The 23,761-nt window shown below is 29.8% G+C and overlaps 1 protein-coding gene across 5 annotated transcripts in view; it reads right to left on the bottom strand.

Moving 5' to 3' along the window:
- Fas1 (fasciclin 1 Fas1 domain-containing) overlaps positions 1–23,761 on the bottom strand; it is a 264,552-nt gene that overhangs the window by 126,254 nt on the left and 114,537 nt on the right. The window contains exon 1 of one of the 5 annotated variants that reach the window (XM_074258911.1): positions 268–709. The exons of the other annotated variants lie outside the window; for them this stretch is intronic. The gene's annotated coding sequence lies outside the window, so the exon portion shown is untranslated. Of the gene's footprint in view, positions 1–267; positions 710–23,761 lie in introns of those variants that run through there. 5 annotated transcript variants of the gene reach the window in all.

Genomic DNA, 23,761 nt, shown 5'->3' with positions numbered 1-23,761 from the left:
GTAGAAAGTGTAAAAGTCACAATTTATAATTTAAGTAATTAGTAGCTGTCATTATAGTAAATAACGACTCTCTCATCTTAAAAAATTACGAGGATTATTGAGTATTCTCGTTAGCGTTTCAGTTTATTACCCATTGAGACTGATGATTCGGACACCCACCCCCGTTACTTTTCTTTATTTTTTCCCAATTACTTTATTTTCTTCCCGACATTAATATCGCGAAACCGAGAATACCGAGTTACCGAGACTCTAATTTATATCACTTACCCTAACCGCGACAAATGTCACCGCTCAGTTATCACAGAGTCGATCCGTGGCGCCCAATCCTGAACCGACTCCGCGCACCGACTCAGCCTGGGGACTCAAGTGCACCAATTTCTAGAAGACTAGTCAACAAACCTGATCTCATACAGAGACATCTCTTATGTTTTGATTTTTTGGAGATAAATATCGGTGGGAGTTTTCGAGTCGAAGCTCCCCATAAAAGATAATTATGTTAATCTGATAATATTGTTTATGTTCGATTGGTTCCTCTTTGTCCTTTGACTGTTTTCCTGGTCCCTTAACTCGTCGAGCGTCTTCAGCCTTGGTAATGTTAACTGCACAAATGTATGATTGATATTGGGGGATGAGATAGCGTTATCATTGGGTCATGGTAATTGTGAGTAAAGAGAGTAGACAGTTAATCAAACGTTCTTTGTACAGGTGTACAGTCTTTGAGGATCTATTGATGCTCTATTGCCGCTGATTGTTGCGTGTATTGTGTCGTGTCAAATATTCAATCGTTTATCCAATTAATTGACGCTTCTTCGGCCATGCCGCTGACGTAGATGAAAAATGATCGAAAACTCACCTGCAACATAAAAATAAATTTGCTCATTAGTTAAAGTAAAAAAAGGCAATATAAAATGACAAATGATCAATGATTAAAGCCCGTGTTTATAGGGATGTTTGGCCGGAGTCTTAGTCTTGGTCTTAAAGTCTGGGGCTTGTTCTAGTACTTGGTCTTAACTTGATATGGTATAGAGTAAAGAGCAAAGAGGGCGAACAATGGCACGGCATCATGGCATGGCACTTGGCACCAAGCCATGAGCAGAATGGAGGCTCTACACACTACTCTTGCTGTACTACCCCAATACATATAATATTGAGGATCCTTTCCATGCTTTACTTACTGCTGACTTCTCGATGTTTATGTGTACATTCGGATGTACATAGACAGCTGCTGGTATAGCATGCTTGCAGATAAATGGACGTACACAGTTATAGCTGTATAATAGATGCGGATTCAGATTTAGATGTAGATGTATGTGTAGGTCTTGGTCTTGGAGGTGTGCTAGCTTGTAGTTTCTGAACTAGTCGGAGCGAAACCAGACGACAACAAGAACAAGAACAAGAGTAAGGAGCAAGAAGTGAGAGGGCAAGGGCAATTTCTTATGCCTGTTCTTGGGCTCTAACACCCACTTAACTGGTGCGTTAATGTTCCATGGATATTCATACGTCCCCTTGTGACATTACTTCTTATGACTGGGAATTCATATTTGTCAAAAATAGTTTGATGATACCAACAAGCATCCAGGTTAAATTTTATATCAAAGAGGAGGGAATTGAATTTGTTGAAGGATTGAATTAAAAGTGAAATATCGGAAGAGGGCAGGAATAAAAGTAGATAGGAGGAATATCTTGTTGGTTTTGGCGGTGCTCACGCCGGGTGATTTATCGTCCATGTCGTTTTACCGGTTTGAAAATTTACTCGAGAATTACTTTAGTTCTCATTGCGAGATTTTACGGAATACTGTATTCAGGAAATGCATTAAACTTATGTATATAATCCACTCTACACGGTAGCTAGTACATTAGTTTTGCTTGTTTCTGATGCGTGAATATATATGTATATATATCTTTTTGGTACAGAATGTTATTCAGTTACCGAGTTGTTTCATTTTGATGAATTATTAGCAGAAGCATAAGCTTGATATTCAGAGACTCTCATTTTTCTAATTCAGAGTTTTTGGTTATCTTTGAAATAAAAGTTTGAATTTTTCTTTATTTTCAATTTTTGTAAAACTTATTAAATTAATTATTTTAATTTATATTATTTATAATATAAAAAGCATAATAATCGATTATCTAAGTTATTAAGAAAATAAGAAAAATTTTTTTCCCAAGATAGTTATGTAATAAAATCGGCTTTTTTATTTAAATTCAGTGTGATTGCAAAGATCTTGACTTGAATTTATGCCTTCTTAAGGTTTCATATTATTTTCACCGATATTCAATTCATATGATAAGTAATCAGGTTGCATTTGAAAATTCTCTATTTCTAGATACGAAATTAAGAAATGACCTTGTATCTTGTGAACTATTGACATTTTTAGAGATATAATCTCATCCTGATGTTACACTCATCGAGGCTTTTCATTTGAGTACCCGCATCAATTTTTCATATATTTATATATATATTATATATATTTATATATGAAAAATATATCAAAATGCATGTGGGTACTCAAATGAAAGCTCTTGATGATTGTAACATCGGGATGAGCTTATATCTTAAAAAATGTGAATAATTAAGAACTGCTGGCAATAATTAAGACATTGCTATCTTGTCAACCAATGATATTTTTAAAGATATAAGCTCACTCCGACGTTACACTTATCGAGACCTTTCATTTGAGTACCCACATCAATTTTTCATATATTTATATATATTATATATATGTATATATCAAAAATACATCAAAATGCATGTGGGTACTCAAATGAAAGCTCTTGATAATTGTAACATCAGGATGAGCTTATATCTTTAAAAATGTTACTATTTAAGAAAGTACAGTGCAGTTTAACAATAGTCATTACTTAATCAAGTAAAATTCTATTTATTTATAGTTCACAAGTTACGGTAGTTCACAAGGTTGCTAGTTTTTATTAATTTAATAAAACAAAGTAATAAAATGACTTCGCTATTTTTGACTCGTACGGTTAAATAAAAAAATTTGGCAACAGCAAGTTGTTGTGCCTTCATAGTCGGTATATATACAATAGGGTGTGCCAAATTGTAATTTCCGTGAAGAACCTTTTAAAATTAGAATTTTGAATTCCAATTGATTAACTACAATATTACACCTAACGTACATTAAACTTTTCAAATTTTTCAGTGCATGCGCGTTTCATACTTTTTTCGCGGCTCACAAAACTTGCGTTGTTGTCATAGCTTTATTAACGTATCCCTTCCTCGGCTAAAGTCTGGTAAATTTTTCATTACTTATTAATAAATATTTGTGAAACTGTGTGGTAATTATCAATGAAATTATTTTTAAAAAATTTTTTAGTTGTTAGTTAACGTTACTCTAGTTTTTTAAAAAGATCCTAAGAAAAGTTTCTGAGATATAAAAATGTTTGTAGGTAAACTTTTGGATATCCCGTATACCGTAATGTATAAGAGCGTTCAAAACTCAAAATTTGAAATTAAGTACCTCTGAAACTAGATGGTCAAAAATTTTCAAATTGCGCCAATCGATGCAGAATTATATGAACATTTATCTGTCAAAATTTTTAAAAAATCCTAAGAAAACTACTCTGGCGAGGGTACTACCTTAATATAGAAAAAAATAAAAAAAGCATGTCAGCCATAAGAGTCCGTTAATAAGACTTTTAAAATAGTCATTCTTAAAACGTTTTTTTCTAAGAAACTAAATGGTGGATCATTTTCAAATTTTAACAATCAATAAAGTACTCATTTACATGCAGACCAAATTTCAAAGATTAAACTTGAATAATTTATTTAAAATTAGTCACGGTCGAACCTTCTTAAACTTCTTGCACTCTAACAGAATCTACTAACAAAAAAAAACCCTCATTACTATGTTAACAATGTAGTCTTGAACGAACCAACGCCCAATGCCATCATCGGAGCGAAATATTACGTGCATTCCGGTTATTATGAACCATAGTTTTTGTACACAGAAGTGATTTCCAATTAAATGGTTTCTATATAAATACCCAGACGAGGTGCTACGGCTTAATGTGTTGGATTGCGAGTGAAGTTAATGTTTGAGTATTTAGATCATCCGATTTACAGATTGGATATTTAAATGCTTGCATAATCGAGCAGTGGAATTAATTTCACTGAAACATGCACAATTTCCAGAATATGACATGTGTATTTATTTATTTGCGCATAAATATCTGGTTCAACTTAATTAATTAATTCACGGTTTTAGATATTTTAGCTGTTTGCTTATGACGGTAGTTAGAATTTTAGTTTTTGCTGGCAAAATAAAGTTTTGTTGGGACAACAATAGACATGTGTGCTAGCAAATGAATATGTTAGCTCAGGGAAATTAATATATGTTATGTTAACAAAATTACGGTTATAACAAGTAGTTTTTGTGTTATAACAACACAACAATCTAGTTATGATAACAAGTTGATTTTTTCAAGACAGTCACTAAATTTTCTTACTAGAAGTTTGATTTTGAGCTACAAGAGCTACTTGCTTTACAATAGAGAAGTTTTTTAGAGTTTTAAACTTTAATATAAATAAACACTATTTTTCTTTTTTAATATAATATTTTTTAAAAATTAGATAAATTAGAAAAAAATCTTTGAAAGGTTTAAATAAAAATTATTGAAAAATAATCAATTAATATTTTCAACTAAAATAATAGTAACTGTCACAAATAATAAATTGGTGATTAAATTACAATTTTTTTAATAATTCTTAGCTAAATAATTAGCTAAATTATGACGTCACATATAAAAATATAGCTTTATGAATTTTTCTTTGGTAGTTACTCGAACTATGCTGTAACGGGTACTTTTTGACTCATTTTACCCCCGACTCGATTTAGGGCTTCAATTGTTATTTTTTTAACAATAGTTCAGTGTTAAGAATAATTTATAGATTTGGTAGCTCAGATAGAATTTATAGCAGACTTTTCAAGCTTTTGAATAAAATTGTGACCAATTTTTTTGGCTAATAAGACGCTAAATTATCAGAACTTTAAAATTGGCGCCCAATTTAGGGATTCAATCTATTGATAAATAATTATATCAACTATATTTTAAGAAATATTTTTCTATCGTGTAAAACAAAAAATTATCAGCTGACTGAAAGGTTGTTACGGATGATGTCTCAGATAGCTTAGCTGGAAGAGCGCTTGACGCGTAATCAAAAGATCCGAGTTGGATTCCCGGTCCGAGCTGTCCAAACTCTTTTTCTTTTTTTCTGAGTTAAAGTTACTCAAGATGACTATGAAGCACATATTTATTAAAAATAATGTATTGGGGTTCAATATGACAAATAATTTTAGGTATGAGAACTTCAATTAAATAGTGGTGATGCTATTTAACTAGATTTTTCCTAGTTCAGAGAACCATATTTTTCTCTCAGTGTAACAATCTGCTTAGTTTTCACAACTTAATTAATTTTATTAGATGAAATAATGGATTTGTTGCTAAAAGTATACAAATTTCTTACTGCAACATATTTTTCAGTTATTCCGTTCCTTGTTATTTTGCCAAAATCGCTTTTATGCATGCAGGCTTTAGCATTTCATGATATTCCTAATCGTAGCTACGGAAATACATAGTCCCAATTAAAGCTGCTATCTAAGAAGCTTATTCAAAGTTTAACACTTGGAAAAACAGTAATGATTATAATAACAGTAGAAATAGGAATGATAGAAACTGGAATAAGAATGGAAATAATAACAACAGCAACAAAGGCCGCTGAGCGCGTTGAAGAAGAAAATTGCGAACAAAATGAAATTGCAAACGAAATTGAGACTCTACTCTGCTAGTTTTCCTGAGCAGACCGACACTAGTGACGCGACAGCTCAACGCAGGCTATCAGAGTGTTCTCGACATCACCCCGCCAAACTATTTTAGCGACAAATTTTAAACTTTAATAAAAAACATAGCATTTAAAGTTTACTCTGTTTGCCGTTTGTATATTTTGACTGTTTTAAATTATAAACTTTTGCAATTACAACATTTTATCTTTTGAATCCTTGGTGCATTTAAAATGTAACAGAAGTTATTTTTCTGATACTTTTTTTAATAAAATTAAATGTCAGAAAGAATAAAATGTCGACAGAATAATAATCCACTGTCATGTTTAATAGTATAAGACTTATAATTTACCGCACGGAGAAAAATTTTCTTCTAAAATTGACAGTAATCCCTAAACAATTCTTGATCTAATTGAAATTTATTCAACAATTATTCATTGTGGGTGAGGTACCCGCAGGTAATAAGGCCTAAGTGATAGAAATGCTATTTAAAATAACCGCTTCCGCTAAAGACTTCTCTGGTAGAAGCGTCTAGCATAGAAATGTCGCTACAAGTTTGTAGAGTCCCGATACAACGTTCCTTGTCTTCTATGTTTCATCATCCTAAATATGCTAAAGTAGCGCAGAAGAATTCCTAAAAAACGATTTGAGTAAATGGTAAACATTTTTTATAATTTTATATTTAATAATTTAAAATTATTGTTATAATTTTTATCAACATCTTAAAAAGTATTGTTGCTCAATTTAAATGATGATTGATCTCTCATACCAATTTTATCAAGTATAGAATAACTATTTCCAGTATGTATAATCAGCAGGCCTTATTACCCTACGGTAGTAAAATAAGGCCTATTCACAAGGTTTTTGAAAAAATTTAATTTTGTGTTTGTTTATGGTGAAAATTACCATTACTCCATTATATTCAATGGCCAATGCATTAATTTAAAAATTAATGATACATTGCAATACTTAAATGCAATATTTTCGATTTTTTTCAAAATCTCTCTTAGCTAGGCCTTATTACCCGCCGGTACCTTATAGATTGGTTATTGTTATAAGGAGAGAAGCTGTCTGTTTACAAATTGTTAAACGTTTAAACAATTAGCCTTTATATAGTTACGAAAAGGTTGGTTAATATTTATCCAATAATACCTTTAATTATTTATAGTTTATTAAATTAAAAATGAAAAATTAACATCCCGGAGTTTTTTCATAATAACATAAATAAAATTTTTCACGCAGTACATTTTAACTTTTGAAAGATTAAATCGATTGAAAATTAATTTCGCAAATTTTTCTCAGTGAAAAATGTTAATCATTTTTTTTTCTTTTCAGTATAAAATTCATGAGAAAAATTGCCAGAATGAAATGTAATCTAAGGCGCTGCTTTATCATTTACTAGTAACATAGTAACAGCAACTTTTTCCAAAGTGAACTCTTGAGTAAAAAAAAAAATACAAAAATAATCTCCGAAATATCTGCTGACAATATAAAATTAAAAAAATCAAGTATAGTATAACTATTTCCAGTATGTATAATCCGCAGGCCTTATTACCCTACCGTAGTAAAATAAGGCCTATTCGCAAGGTTTTTAAAAAAATTTAATTTTGTATTTGTTTATGGTGAAAATTACCATTACTCCATTATATTTTATGGTTAACGTATTAATTTAAAAATTAATGATACATTGCAATATTTTCGATTTTTTTCAAAATCTCCCTTAGCTCGGCCTTATTACCCGCCGGTACCTTATAAAAAAAAATCATTTAATTTAGTGTAAATGAAGATATTTTTTTTTATCAGTATACAACATAAAAAAATTTCACGAATAAAAATAATTAATCATTAAGGATTTCTCGACCATCATTTGTCATTAGTTAACGAAATCACCCTCTAGTATCAAGATTCCCGTAAAAATGAGCACAGACGTTGATTAATACTGAACATAACCGAACCAAGGGCTGTTTCGCTATCCGCACCATGATAATCATCATCATCATTATCATCGTCATCATCTGATACAAATGCACAGAGCCATTACCCGGTTGTAACACACTTGGTATAACGCATCTCTAATGTTCAGTATATCCTTTGAAATAGTACATGACGCTACTATTACTCCGTACTATTACTCCAACGGCATCGCGCCACATTATCCTCTACGGATTATTAACGTACTTGCGTTCCGTAGTACCCCGCGACGAATCATTACGTCAATAGTAATCAGATGAAATTTTTGCTTGATGTACCGAGTTGGTAACCTTAAATCTCAAAGTACCGCGATTAGACATTAATAATTAACTAATTAGTTAGCGAGAAATCAGCGAAAGGTCGAAGTTATCATTTGAATTTGGCTTGTGAATCTCAAAGCAAACAAACAATTATAATAATAATAATAACTAGCAACCTTGCAGTCACTATGTGAATGCCGTAGCTTTTGAATAATGAAGAATTAAAATTTTGCTTTATTAAATAATGACTTTTGTTAAATTGCATTGTATTTTCTTAAAAATTGACGTTTTTAAAGATATAAGCTCATCCCGATGTTACACTCATCAAGAGCTTTTATTTAAGTACCCACATGCACTTTTGATATATTTTTCATATATACATATCTATATATATATATATATATATATATATATATATATATATATATATATATATATATATATATATATATAAATATATATATATATATAAATATATCAAATATAGGAAAAATTGATGTGGGTACTTAAATAAAAGGTCTCGATGAGTGTAATGACGGGTTGAGCTTAGATCTTTAAAAATATCATTAGTTGACAAGATATAGCAATGTCAGTTCTTAATTATTGACATTTTTTAAGATATAAGCTTATCCTGATGTTACATTCATCAAGAGCTTTTATTTAAGTACCCACATGCACTTTTGATATATTTTTCATATAGACATATATATAATATATATAAATATATAAAATATAGGAAAAATTGATGTGGGTACTCAAATGAAAGGTTTCGATGAGTGTACCATTATGATGAGTTTATATCTTTAAAAATGTAAATAGTTCACAATATACCAGATCATTTCTTAATTATGTATCTCTTTATCTCTATAGAGGATTTTCAAATGCAGCCTAAATATTTATCATAATAAATTGACTATCGGTGAGAATGAAATGAAACCTTGAAAAAGCACAAATTCAAATAGAGACCTTTACAATGACACTTAATTGTTGTTTGTTTAAGATCTTAAACGTGACACAAACCAAGACTATTTAAAACTTTCTTAAGATGCAAAAAAAAATTCTGAAAGCAGATTTTTGAAATTTGGTTCTCGAATTTGTTATGAAAATAAAACGGTATCACAGCGACAGTTCCGGAAAATTATTATAGAGAGTCTTAAAATAGTCTTAAAATAATCTAAAAATCGTCTTAAAAAAATCTCAAAATTGTTTTAAAAAAATCTTAAAATAGTCTTAAAAAAGTTTTAAAAAAATTTTTCGAAACTATTTTAAGATGAGCTAACAGCGACAGAACCCCGGAACATTAAAACGGAGCGTCTTAAAAAAGTCTTAAAATTGTCCGATAATAAATTTTCAACAATTTCAAATTCAATTTAAAAAGAGCGTACTCAAAAATATAGCGGTTAATTAAAAAGTCGTAAAATCGTCTAAAAATTAGTTTTCATAACAAATTCGAGAACTGAATTTCAAAAATCTGCTCTCAGAATTTTTTTTGGCGTCTTAAAAATGTCTTAAAATAGTCTTGGTTTGTGTCACCTTTAAGATCTTAAACAAACGACAATTTTAAGACGATTTTTTTTATACGGGTATCCGGGACTCAAATTTTTCTTAATCTCTTAATAATATAAATCATAACATCAAGACTTTTTAATAACTATTATTAGTATTATTATTACAAAATTTTTTAGAAATTTTAATAACAATAATAACAATAATAGAAAAAAAATAGATAGAGACAAGTAGCCATCAGATGAGTTTCATTCTCTACAGCCTAAGGCTCTTCTCATTTGTATCCTGTCTTTTTAATCCACCTCCCGTGTACCCCTAAGGCAACCCGGTGCTCTCTAGCCACTATTTCAGCTTTTTTACTTTCATACACCCCCTAACCAACAACCCAACTTTCCTGTTATTTATCTCCCATTCCATATTTTATCCCGTCATCCCGTCAGTATTTCTACTTTGTTTGGAACCTCGATATTTTTTTTTTTTTTTATTGTCTACTTCGAGAATATTAAAACATGCCATCGGTTTTATGGAAAATTCCGAAGACCCATTCTCAAACTTTAATGAATTTTAATTGCCGAGTAAAAATATATTCAATTTGATAGCTAAAGCTTTAGCTTTAGCTTGTGAAATATTTAGCGGATGAAAAACAATATTTTAAATCTGAGCACAAGATTCTTCAATTTTTCATCATAAAACGTTGTGATATTTTTCTATAATCTAGTGTTGACGACAAACAATACCTCAGTGAGAGTTTGTTATTTCTGTTGATACGAATAATAAACAAAGTAATATATTCAAGGAAGCTAAGCATTGCAATATCCATTTAATTTGCATGAGAGTGTTTGTTTTGAAGGTAAATATTGTTGACAAATCCTTCGTCTTAAAATTTTTTCTATTTAATCAAAAAAAAAATAAAAAAATAACAAAGATAAACAGAAGTGTTGAATTGTCTAAATTTATAAGCTTGCGATTTAGTATAATTGATAATTCTGACGGTGTTGATTAACACGGAGCGAAAACATAATTATTCACGCTACTAGATGGAAACTGTGAAATATAATTGGGTGTGAAATCTCTTTCCGGAGATGGGGAGAAGTGTGTTTAATATTTAATTAAATATTTAAATGAAAATAAATATGTGACTGGAGAAAGAAAAATTAGTTGGATTGGTCGTTTGGATGAGTTATTATTAATAATCCAAACAACACGACAGCTGCTAGTTTAACTAGAGTTTCAGGGACTAGTGTTTGTAAAGCTGGAAATACAAGTGGATTTACATGTTTACTTTCGAACTTTAAATGTTCCCTATTTTCATGTAATTTATTTATAAGCATAAATTTTGCAGTTTTAATTATTAAATTTATCATTTATATCTCTGCACGGAAAACACTGAATTGAATGATTTTTTTTGTTCTTTTAATTGTTTAAAGTCACATAAAATACTAAGGTCACGAGCGACTACGGTAGGGGGTAAACTTTTTGAGACTGGAACTCGTTTTATTTTTTGGGCCGAGCAGAATCATACACTTAAATGTTGAAAATATTAATTGGTGAATACGCCGGACTCGAACCCGGTCCAATACTTTGGTAAGCAAGGGCCGGATCCGATAGGCTACTGCGCGCCCTAAATGATTTTTTTTTATTTATACACGGAAAAATAAATTGAAGGAATTTTTACTATTTCACTATCGTAATGTTTATTAAATTAAATAGTAACGGTGGACTATACTCCTCATTTAGTAATTTTTACGATCTACTATTATAAATTTTATCCAACAAACAAGGCTAGCAAGAAACTTAAAAAGTCCAATAATATAGAGCAAATTATACAATATGTGTTTGTAAACTTTACAATTCAACTATTGTAAAAATTGACACCCGATTTTTTTAAAAGAAGTTTTAGGGAGGGAGAGAGATAGGAGGTTGGACTAATTGCTACCTATACAGTAACCAAAAAAAGAAAACGGAAATTTTGTCCTGTCCGGGAATCGAACCCAGAACTTTTTGTTGGCAGCCTGAGACTCTCTCTCTCTACGCTATCCGAGGTAAACTAGTACTAATGTCCTTTAACATTTACACAAACTCGGAGTCTAGCGCTGTGCACGGCCATCACTCACACTAATTGAGAAACATTCCAATTCAACTATTGTAAAATTTGTTATAGTTCCATTGGAAAGGTACAGAGGCAGCACTGGAAATTTTAATCTCTTACTTTTTACAATAGTTAGTTGTAAAATTTCATGAATAAATAGTAAATTTTCTTCTAAATATTTGAAAATTTATAGTAATAAAAGTATAGTCCAGCTTTACAATAGATGTATCGTAAATTTTTCCAGAAATTTTTTTCCATGCATGATTATATACAAATGTACATAATTATATCAAATTTTACAAAACTAGCTGTTGCCCGCCCGCTCCGCTGGGCACTTTATAGAATTGTAGTTTTAGATCTAAACTTGAAATTCAATTGGTGTATTATTTTGACTTGCACAGGTTCCACATTCCATCGAATAGGAAGTAGAATTTATTGAAATCCGTATTGAGATAATCTCTACATGACAAATAAAAGATCCTTACCAAATTTGCAGCTTTTTGAAGCTATATTTTAAAAATTAAGATTTTTTATTGTTAACACCCACCCCCGCGATCTTTATTGGAGGTAATTCGGTGTAAAATCCATTCTTAGATCATTTTTGTATCACATGTAGACGACTTCAATTAAATTTGGAGTCTATAGGAGCTATAGCTTGGAAATTAAAAATTTTGATTGTTAATACCTACCCCCGCAACCCTCTGTGGGGTGAGATATCGTAAAATTAATTGATAGATTATTTCTACATCTCTTACAGAAGATTCCTACCAAATTTGAAGTCGATAGGAGCTATAGTTTGAAAACAGGAATTTTTCATTGTTAACGTCCCCGCAACCCCCCTTGCGGGTGGAATTTCGTAAAATCCGTTCTTAGCTGATCTCTACTCGACGAAAGGAATATTCCTGCCAAATTTCAAGTCTCTAGGTCTTATAGTTCCAGAGATATCGTGATGAGTGACTATATCTATAGAAAGTCTCCTATATATAATTTAAATTATATAAAATTTTATACAGTTATATATAATTTTATATAATTACATATAATTGTATATAATTTTTTCCCGGGTATGATTAAAAAAAAATGATACACCCTTTTAGCTTCAGAATATTTTTGTCTTAGAGCCAAAACGGCTAATACAAAAAAAATTTTTGTTTATTCACTTTTCTTACACATCTGAATGTTATAAACATTTTTAAGTTGGTTGGAGGAAATATCCGAATTTGTTATCGATTTTATAAAGTCTTGTCCAATTCGTATCCCCCAAATCTCAGCTCCTCTTCAGAACTATTATATATTCCTCACATAAACAAAGAAGTCGTCGACTCTCAATCCACTCTCGGGTTATATTTTTAGCCTAATCATAACACTATCCTTTCGCTGGGCTATTTTTACACCAATGTCAGTGTCCAAAGGTCGTTGAGAGAAAACTTTCACGTCAAACTTATCTATTCTTCCCAAATGACCTCATCACTTTATTTTATAGAGAGCACCCAGACCCTTGCCCATAAAAAAACTCTGCACTCGAGAAATTAACAGCTCGAAAAGTTTTATTATTTTAATTAATGCAATAATTAAACTTTTATAATTTTTTTATAAATATTATACATTATATAAATTTTTTTCTCATACGTATAAGCTCCCTCGAGACGTCTCGAGTATCAAAAGAAACCTCAAGTGTCTCGCTAACAAGATGTAATCACCTAAATTGGATGAAATGACGATATCCTTTTTTTTATATCTCATTATGGTTTATTACATTATTTAACTTGAATTATTATTATCATTATTATTATATATAGTAAGAAGTTCGGTGTAAAATTATTGAGTGTTAAAACTGCATGAAAAAAATTTATTTAAGCAATATTAATATGTACTTTTATTTAATTTAAATAAAAAATAATTTAAATAGAGAGTTGTAGATTTTATTTCTCGACTTTTGGATGAATTACTTTTTTTATCTTCATATAAAAGCTGAAATTCATAATTTAATAATGAACAAAGTGTTTTGTAGCGTTTAATATCGGGTGACTTGTTAAAAAGTTTCAAACAGTAAAAAGTACTGAGTCAATAATAAAATAGTTTGGTTTTTAATGCTGCGGATAAAATTTATTATTTTACTTAGTTAATATTAACATTGGTCACATTAAATTTCAAACTCATAATATTAAAATTAAGTGAGCATTTAGATAGAATTTTTTATTGTTTCGAATGGTATTTATTTTGTTAAAAGAATAAGTGAAATTTTAATACGGAATTAATTCAAAATTAAAATTTAAAACTAATCTATACAGAGAAAAAAAATAATCTTCTATAAAATATATACTAAAAAAAAAAAATTAATTAAAGACAAATATTTTTAATTAGAATAAAATTATTTTCAAACATTTTTTTTTGAGCTGAATAAAATTTATATAAATATCTGGAATAATTTTAGCGTAAAGAAATAATAAAGTTTGGAAAATCCAAAAGTGCACGCCTCATAATTTCATTTTTTTCACAATAAAATTGATTATTTGTAAAAGTGTCTGTAATATAAGTATATAGATACACTCGTTCTCATGTGCCAAGTTCTTGTACTGTCTCAAGATCTTTCGTGCAAAAAGTGTGGGGTGCTTTTTAAGATATTATCGAAATGATAATCCTTTTCATATCTGTCAATATTTATAACTATTGACACTATGCACCCCAAGCTTTTTTTAAAATATATTTCATTCTTATTTACACTATAGTTAATTTATATTTATCAAAATTTTTAACACTATCTTTAATTTAAATTTATCAAAATTTATTTGCTATTTTGAGTTAGGTTTTTTATAAAAAGCGTGTTTTTTAGTTTTCTAAACTATTATTTTTTTTTGAGCTGAATAAAGTTTATATAAATATCTGAAATAGTTTCTGCGTAAAAAAATGATATAAATTGGCTTTTTTCGGACGCCGGAACTAGAATGACCTTTTAAAATAGAGTTTTAATAGATTTTAATATCTTAAAAAATTAAAATTCTTCTAAAAGTCAATAAGTCTGCAAAAAAACCGAATTAAAATGACAAGAATTCAAATTTCATACTAAAACAGCTCCCGTGAATGCGCAACAAATAACGTAAATTCCTAGAAGCGCTTGGCAGCTTTTTAACTTAAATAAATATTTATATGAATTTAATAAATTCCTGTAGTTAAACTGAAGTATCCAAAAAAACGTAAAAAGTACGTTACCATTTTAATAGAATGCATAATCTCAAACTAAATTTTAGATCATGTCGCAAGGGTTGAATGCCTCGGATTATTCCATAGGGTGTGTGTAAAATACCACATGTGGTGATATTTAGATTCTTCATTATACCTCCCTCCATATACTTGCACACACTGGCATACAAGCACACTCATGCAGATTCATGCATCAAAGGACAGGAGACAGAATAGGTAGCAGTTGTAGACAAACACCATACAAGAGCTAAACTAAATCCTGTCAACAATAGACCACCAACTACATTCAGATTTATAATCCTTGGCATTCAAATTGAGTAAACAATTTATTCTAAGATAAATATTAACTAGTGATTAATCATTCAATTCATTTTATTTACTCATAAAAATCATTAATTAACACTTCTAGGTGGATTAATTTAGATTTTCCTTTATCAACTTTTTGATAAAGGATATTTAAAAAAAAAAAAAAGTTAAGGAAGTCAATAAGAAGCTATTTCTTTCAACAAAATTCCTTTTAAGGAAGTCCTTTCGCTCCAGTTGAGTCACAACAACTGTCATAGTCAATATTCGATAAATTAATATTAAAAACTCATTAAAATTCCTAAAATTAAAAACTAAATAGTATATAAAGAATTAATCCTTGAACTTTTAAAAATTAAAAAAAAAATAGTAAAATACAATAATAGTTAAAATCCCTTTATATCTCATGCAATAACGTCAGCTACAGCTTTATTATTATCATTGTTTATTTTTTTTTTATTTTGGTTCAAGTTGATATTTAAATTGAGGTGACTTTCTGAAAGTTAAGTTTACTTTAAAGAGTATGTACTACTGTATTTAATAAATATAACGTATCTTCGTATTTTCTTCTGCCCACTAATAGTCATTATCTTCAATTGAAGCTTACGATTTTTTTGTGGAAAATTTAAAATAAAATAAAATTTCAAATTATTATATAAGCTTCTTTAAATCGTAATTACGCCGTGTACTGATAAATTATAAATAATCTAGAATTGTTTTTAAAATCTGTTTTATTAAAGCGGTCCTTTCGCTCCAGTTCAATCACAACAGCTGTAGTAGTCAATATTCGATAAATTAAAAGAAAAAACCCATCGAAATTTCTAAAATTAAAAAATAAATAGTATATAAGGAATTAATCCTTGAAATTTTTTAAATTAAGAAAAAAAATAGTTAAATACAAAAATTAATTTGACTCTTGTAAATCAGTTGTTAGTAACCTGTCCGTGATTTGGCAACGCTATATTTCGGTTGTTTACATTTTCATTTGCACAATATAACCTTAACCACGTTTAAGTTTTTGCAGTCAGTGTAAATAAATAAATTAATTAAAAATGTTTAGTCATAAAACCATAACATTCTAATGTCTCATGGCAAGAATGCTAGTATTTTTTAATTATTGTTTTATTTTTCAATTATGAAATATGAAAATTTGTTAACAATAAATTAACTAATAAGTATGAATGAAAAACATGAGTGCGTTAAAGTTTAGTATGAATTTATTGTATGGTCTGGAGCTCGCACGCTACGCAACGTTGCTAAATGTTCTGACGCCATTTAAATGTAGGTTACTTAAAAATTTTCTGTGATTTTATAATTTTAATTTCTCCATAAATTCCACGGCAATTTATATATTTTATTGCAAAAAATCAAACCTGAATATTTCAAAAGCGTTATTATGAGTTTTTTTTACCCCATCTAATCGGTAGTTAATGCCATAATTCGAGAAACTTGTTAAGGTCTGACTTTCTCGTAAGACTCGAAAAAAATATTAACATTTTTAAAAATTTTTTTTTCAAAAATTTCCACGGTGAAGAATAAATTAAACTTGACTAGTAGATAAATAAGGGCTTTAACTATTAGATAAAAATTGATTTTATGCATAATCTTATATTTTTTATTTAACATTGATAACGAAAAGACCTTAAACTAAAACAAAGAATTGAATTAATCATAACTACATGAGTTGAAGCAACGTCAGACTATTTTGAGAAGCTATGCGACTGCTAGTGGTATATAAGCTCTACATTATATATTTGTCGGCAACATGTTTGGGCAACACCCCAAAATCTAAACCACGTTATAAATTTTACTTTCTCAGCAGCATCAAAACCGAGCTTGTGTACTTCACCCTTTAAATCTCGTTACGTCGTTACCCCTGTTTACTTCTGTGATGCAAATCAGTCGACGCTATACAGACAATTTCTAGCCTTATGTATTGTATACATGTATACGCGTATTTATAAAGTGTATATTCATTTCTCTCTTCCACAACAGAAGAAAAGAACGAAATAGAGCCCTTTTAGAGCATTATGCGGTGAACCACACATTAAGTTGTGCTAAACGTTTGTATCCAGTTTCCAGGGGTAGCTTTCACGCAGGCGGACGTTTTGTCAAAGGATAAGAATGTTTTTGTGTTTATGTCGAGGGGAAGAAGGAGTTTGTTTGGATTTTTCACGCTAGATTTGAGAACTGGATGGCTTTGAGTGGAAAGGTGCTTCTCAATCATTGATTCGCAGCTTAATTATTTCTACTATTTATTATCCGGGATTAACAAAATTAAACTTTGTCATAATATTAGGGAGAAAATTTGTGAGATGATATAAAAATTTTTATCGTTAATTTCATGGTCAATTTCGAAGAAAATTTATTTTCATGCATAAAAATTAAATAATTTTATGTTATTGCATTAAAAAAATTTTTGGTGTATAATTCATTGAGCGTTTACATGTATAAACAGTAAAAAATTTCGCGATAGTGGGCCAAAAAAATGGTGTTAATTATTTAAGACTTTTTTGTGTTGATTTAACAGACTTAAGGTAGAACCCTCGCGACTTCCGCAGTCAAAAGTTTATGTTAGAGTGTACGGTACATATACTTGAGAGTCATTATTGACAAGCCTAAAACTTTTTGCTGTTTATGTACTTATTTTAGCCAATAACCAACGAGAAACTGATCGTTTGAAAAGTCTGGCAACACTGCATGAGCGTTAAGATATTTTATAGTGGTTACACTCTAGTATTTTGGACCAGCTGTAGACTAACCTGTGTTTTGATACATGCGTTTATTTATTTATTTACATAAATTTATTCGGAAATATAATCACAGTGTCTGAAAAAAAAAAAAATTATTGACAGTATTGTTTTGTTTTTTCAGAAAAATCAGTAATTAAATTTTTTGTGTTGATGTATTAACTGATTTTAAATTTTACTATTTTTTATTATTTCATCTGACTATTATTTTTATAACTTATCAAAGATTAATATATATTACTATATTAAAATTGTTAACTTTTTTGAATTTTTAATAAATATAGAAAAATACTTATTTTCATAAAATAATCATTGCTATTTTTTTTTAAATAAATAAAATTAATAACTATAATATTACACCTAACGTACATTAAACTTTTCAAATTTTTCAGCGCTTGCGCGTCTCATACTTTTTTCGCGGCTCACAAAACTTGCGTTGTTGCCATAGCTTTATTAACGTATCCCTTCCTCGGCTAAAGTCTGGTAAATTTTTCATTATTTATTAATAAATCTTTGTGAAACTGTGTGGTAATTATCAATGAAATTATTTTTAAAAAATTGTTTAGTTGTTAGTTAACATTACTCTAGTTTTTTAAAAAGATCCTGAGAAAAGTTTCTGAGATATAAAAATGTTTGTAGGTAAACTTTTGGATATCCCGTATGCCGTAATGTATAAGAGCATTCAAAACTCAAACTTTGAAATTAAATATCTTTAAAACTAGATGGTCAAAAATTTTCAAATTGCGCCAATGAATTTTCAAAAAATGTTAAAAAAATAATTTTTTCAAAGTTTAAAAACCAAAATGACCCTTATCAAAAAAATCCATATGAGAAATCAGCCTGGATTCCTACAATCTATTTTTCCTCCAGGTGACACACTTAGGACAAGATAAATCAAAAAATTTGTAAAAAAGCGGCTTCGTGATTATAATCAAAAAAAATAAAAAAAAAAATAAAAAAAGCCTTCTATAGAAGATATCAGAAATTGACAGAATTAATCTTAGTGTCATTGAATAACCGGCGCAAGTACGAGCGGATAAACTTTTCCAACCGTAAAATGAGTCCCGATGACATTTTCAATAGAGTAGAATCCTTCTTGGTAGATCCGGTGATCTTTTATTTTCCTCTCCAACTCCCAAAGACCATCTTCTATTATAGTCGATCTTCATTGGCTCAACTGGTTCGTTCTCGGTGTGTCATCACCAGACCTAGAGACTAGACACACACCCTTACACACAAAAAACAACCCTCCACTCCACTGGATAAAACTTCCCTTATTTCTCTTTTCCGTCCGGAACTCACAAGTCCACGGTCCTTATTTTCTAGGAGCTGTGGCATATCTACGTCATATCTACTAACAACTCTTTGTCACCAGTTCCCTCATTTTATTTCGGTACTTTTATCTATCTCAGTCGTATTATACATATAACACAAGAGTGTGGATCTGTAAAACAAAAGTTTGCGCTTTATATTATTATTACCCTTTAGATTTTCTTAACCGGAGCCCGGACTTAGCAAATGATTTCCTTGATGCTAAGGCGGATCTGGGATCTGCTGCCGGTTCCTTACGCCGGAATTTCAAAACTTTTTATCCATTGTGTTCGTTTTATTTGAAACTATGGCCTCGGAACCGGGAGGAGAAAGCAATACGTATAAAAATGAATGCCTTGAGAAAAGAATAAGGAGAAAAGAGAAAAAGAATAAGGATGGAGGACAATGTTGTAGATGGGTAATAGAGTTGTCGAAAAAAGAGCGAAAAAACGAACTGAGCTGTACGATAAAAAGATAACTGACGTTTATGTTTAGTTGCTTATTTTCGGATCGGATGAGCAGACAACGAAAGTCATATCCGGGAAAAAAATTTATTAGAAGGTTGTATACTGAAAAAAATCCGGAGGAATTTTTATTCTCGTCACTTGGAGTAGTGTTGGGAAAAAACGGAACGCGTAAAAATTACGCCGGATTAAAACCTTAAGCTCATTTTGAAATATCCATTATTATTGTAACAAATAAAAAATTATTAAGTATAATTAAATGTAATCTTTAATGCTAAATTATTTCATTGACATAATTATTGACACCAGGACATTGATGCTAATTAGGCAATCGAATCGTAAGAAATAAAGTTAGAAGAAATAATGGTTACTGAAATAGATGATCGATAAAGGAATGGCAGGTACAGAAATAAAAATTAAATTTTCTGGTGATTGATTTGAATTTAAATGTGAATTAATTTACGTCAGTCACTAATCAAATTATGAAAACCTTTACTAACTGGATTTAATTATAATGAAATAATCTTAGCGCGCTATTCAAATTTCTAGTAATATTAAAAATTGGTGAATTATGTGTGGTTACATGTATTGCAAAAATTAATTTTATTTACAATTCAATTTCAAAGCTGGTTTAAATTTTCCCGCCAGTTTTTTTTTTCATACGAATTGAACGCCCTCTTTTGCCTTGATAAGTGAATCATAAAAAAGAACCAATTAAAGATTGTATTATCTTTGGTCAGCCAGCGAACACAATTGAGTATAGTATCAGCTCGGCTGCCCAATTTCAAAACACAGTAACTAACATTTATAAATTTTTCTTAATTTTTCTTATTAAAAAAAAGTTTGCCGGCCAAATTGATGAAAAATTTGATTTACAAATAGAAAATATTTGAATGTAAATATTTTTAAGAAAAAATGCTTGAAATTAAGGTCTAAAAGTTATAAAAAATGCAGCAATATTAAAAAAATTAAGGTTTACAAATTTTGCAGTTACTGTGTTTTAAAATTGGGCAGCCGCAGCTGTATTTACAAATAAATTTTTATAAATGGCTGCTCAAAGAACAGAAAACTTCTTCAATTGCCAGCCAAAAAAAATTAATTATAATTAAACAAAACAATATTAAGCTGCAATTTTTAAAACGCAACTTGCCGCATGGTAGATGAAGAGATTAAAAAATTCATTGAGTTGAAAAATTTGTTTTTTCAAAAGTTATCGTGTTTGTCCCTCTATAAAAACTTTAAAAATTCACACTAGTCATTAAAACGACTTTTTTTTATGTAAAAATAGCATTTAATCATTCAAAAAAAATTTTGATGCGTTATGCGAGCATTTTTTTTTCTAATAGCGTATTTTTTGTATCATTCTTGATTTTTAAGCCGATCATATTGCTTACTTTGGTGTAATTAATTTTCTCATCATCATCCGTCACTTAAACAGATTTTGCACCCCTAGACAAGCAATTATTCCCTCTCAATAGTTAAATATCACACTAAACCGCATCTAGATCTACAGTTCAAACCGCAGCACCACTGATCTCGAGGATAATTAGACGCAACATCTATCGCGAGCATTATCCGTAATTATATAATTTAAATACCGTCAATGTAATTGATTAATAGAACGTCAAGCCATTTAGCAACCTTCATCTCCCCTAAATCTCATTGAACTAAAAGCAGTGTCATCATTGATCTCTTGCTTTCGGAGTCTGGTCTCCTAATTCAGATCAGATCTATATCTAACACACTTCCCTAAATTATCTCCCAAAACAGATGACTTTTGGGGAAGCACCAGAGACGGTTCTGGTTCTGGTTCTGGATCTTGTTCTTGGTCCATAGTTCTGGTACGACTCCAACAATCGATCCATTAATAAATAGCCCAAGTTTATGCCGAGGTATAAAGACCGAATTAGACATTGGGTTTGTTTATTTTCCCGATCATTATCTCTATTTTTTATTGGCCTGAAAGTCGCGATGTACATCTTTTTTATTGCACCGCATAGTCGCAAATTATCCTACCGATTCGAGGATTTAAAGACACTGAGACTTTTCTTCTTGTAATTAATTGTTCCATTAAAAACTCGTGACTAACTTCACATTAAAAAATTTTTTTTTTTTTCAGTTTTTTTGAGATTTCTCAAAATCTACCGGTCTGACTCGATCCAAAATGTATTTAAAAATTAAGTTTAGTCAAGCCCTTTCGAATGGCACCAACCGTGATTAAATCGGTCAAGCCGTTCAAAAGTTACAAGAGATTTACATACATACACACACACAGAAAAAAAAATTTACTTGAATCTTGTAAATAATTTGGAAATACTTCATTATTTTAATTTGAATAGAAAAATTCTTAAATTAAAGAATTTTTCTGGGTTTAATTAAATTTTACTTGATTTAAAAATTTTTCATCTTGATTGAAGTCAAAAAAACTTTTTAAAATTATTTTCTTCGTTCAAAATTTTTTCTCTTATTACAACTTATTTTTTTTTTTCAGTGCATACAAACAGACATACAGAAACCATCGCGGGAATAGTCAGGGAAGCTTCCTAGAACCTTGAAAACTCGATTTTCCAAAAACGGGGTAAAAACTATATAACTTCCCAATTTTTGAAAATTTTCAATTTTCTTAGCGTGAATTTAAAAAAAGAAATTACTTGAAACATTATCACAGACAAAATTAAATTATATTAATATTTGATTACTTAAAAAAAAATCAAATCATAACTTAGTCTCTAATAGTGCCAATAATTGTAACTTTTAACCTACCGTAGTAAAATAAGGCCTATTCGAAAGGTTTTTGAAAAAATGTAATTTTGTGTTTGTTTATGGTGAAAATTACCATTACTCCATTATATTTAATGGCTAATGTATTAATTAAAAAATTAATAATTCATTGCAATAATTAAATGCAATCTTTTCAATTTTTTTCAAAATCTTCTTTAGCTAGGCCTTATTACCCGCTGGTGCCTTATTGGCTACTGTTATACACACTTTTTCAATTTAACATTTAAAAGTTTGAAACGTAACTTTTTTTAAAAATTTTTTATCCCTATACACAAAAAGTCGGAAAAATAAGCGGAACAAAATTTAAAAACTCACCAGCTGTGTTATATAAAATTATTACCTACATTAACTTTTCACCCCATTCAATTCCAACTCGCTTTCATCTTTTCATTCTTTTATTCGGTCGACAAAACTTTCCACACATATGCTATGAGGTACCTCACATTTTGCCCGTCCACAAAAGATAGTTTTTTTTTTCGTATTTCATCCAACATTTTTAGCTTCCGGTACTTGAAGTACATTATAGCAACTAAGAACTGTCGAATATACATTCTTCAACTATCAATTTCATGAGATTCGAAGTAAAAATGCGCAGCATAAATTTGTAAAAAGCATTTGAAAATAACCAAATCCTTTGGCATCATATTTATGTGTCATGTTTGAAATTTATATTGTATAAATATATACATATATTCTTTGTGGCTTTTCTGGTTCTATCTATACCATTTGATACTGTTTGAGTAGTTTCAGTGGATGTGAGTTAGGGAGGTCAAATACAAAGAAGGGTAGAAATAAATAGAGGAAAATACCATTGACAGAGCCTAGAGCCTAGCTTTTTGTGGGTTTAAATTCCCAAGTTCACCTGGTACGCCCACCACTCATTGTGGTTAAGGAAGTCCTTTGTGTAAGTTATACCTATAAATATAAATATAAATATAAATATAAATATAAATATGAATGTACATAAAAATAAACAAATATCGATCCTCAGCGTTGAGTACTCCCCGAAAACTTAAGGACTGTCGACACAACCCTTCTACTTTTCTTGAAAAGTTCTTTTTAAATCTTATATGGAGACTTCTTGAGTATTCGATCCAATGTTGAGTTTGAGCAGGTGTAATTATAAAAAAAGTGGAGTTACTGGGTGATAAAATATATAATTTTTAAGGTTTATTATTATTATCATCTATATTGAAAAGAAAGTGAAATTTAGTGTCATTGCAAAGGTCTTGACTTGAATTTCAGTCTTTTCAAAAATTCATATCATTCTCACCGCTAGTCAATTTATTATGATAAGTATTTAGGCTGCATTGGAAAAAACTCTACC

Source organism: Cotesia typhae, unplaced genomic scaffold (assembly GCF_013202065.1).
Source record: "Cotesia typhae breed Kobodo isofemale line unplaced genomic scaffold, CoteBio_Ctyphae scaffold_91, whole genome shotgun sequence".
NCBI lineage: Eukaryota > Metazoa > Arthropoda > Insecta > Hymenoptera > Braconidae > Cotesia > Cotesia typhae.
This window is presented reverse-complemented; position numbering and strand designations above follow the sequence as displayed.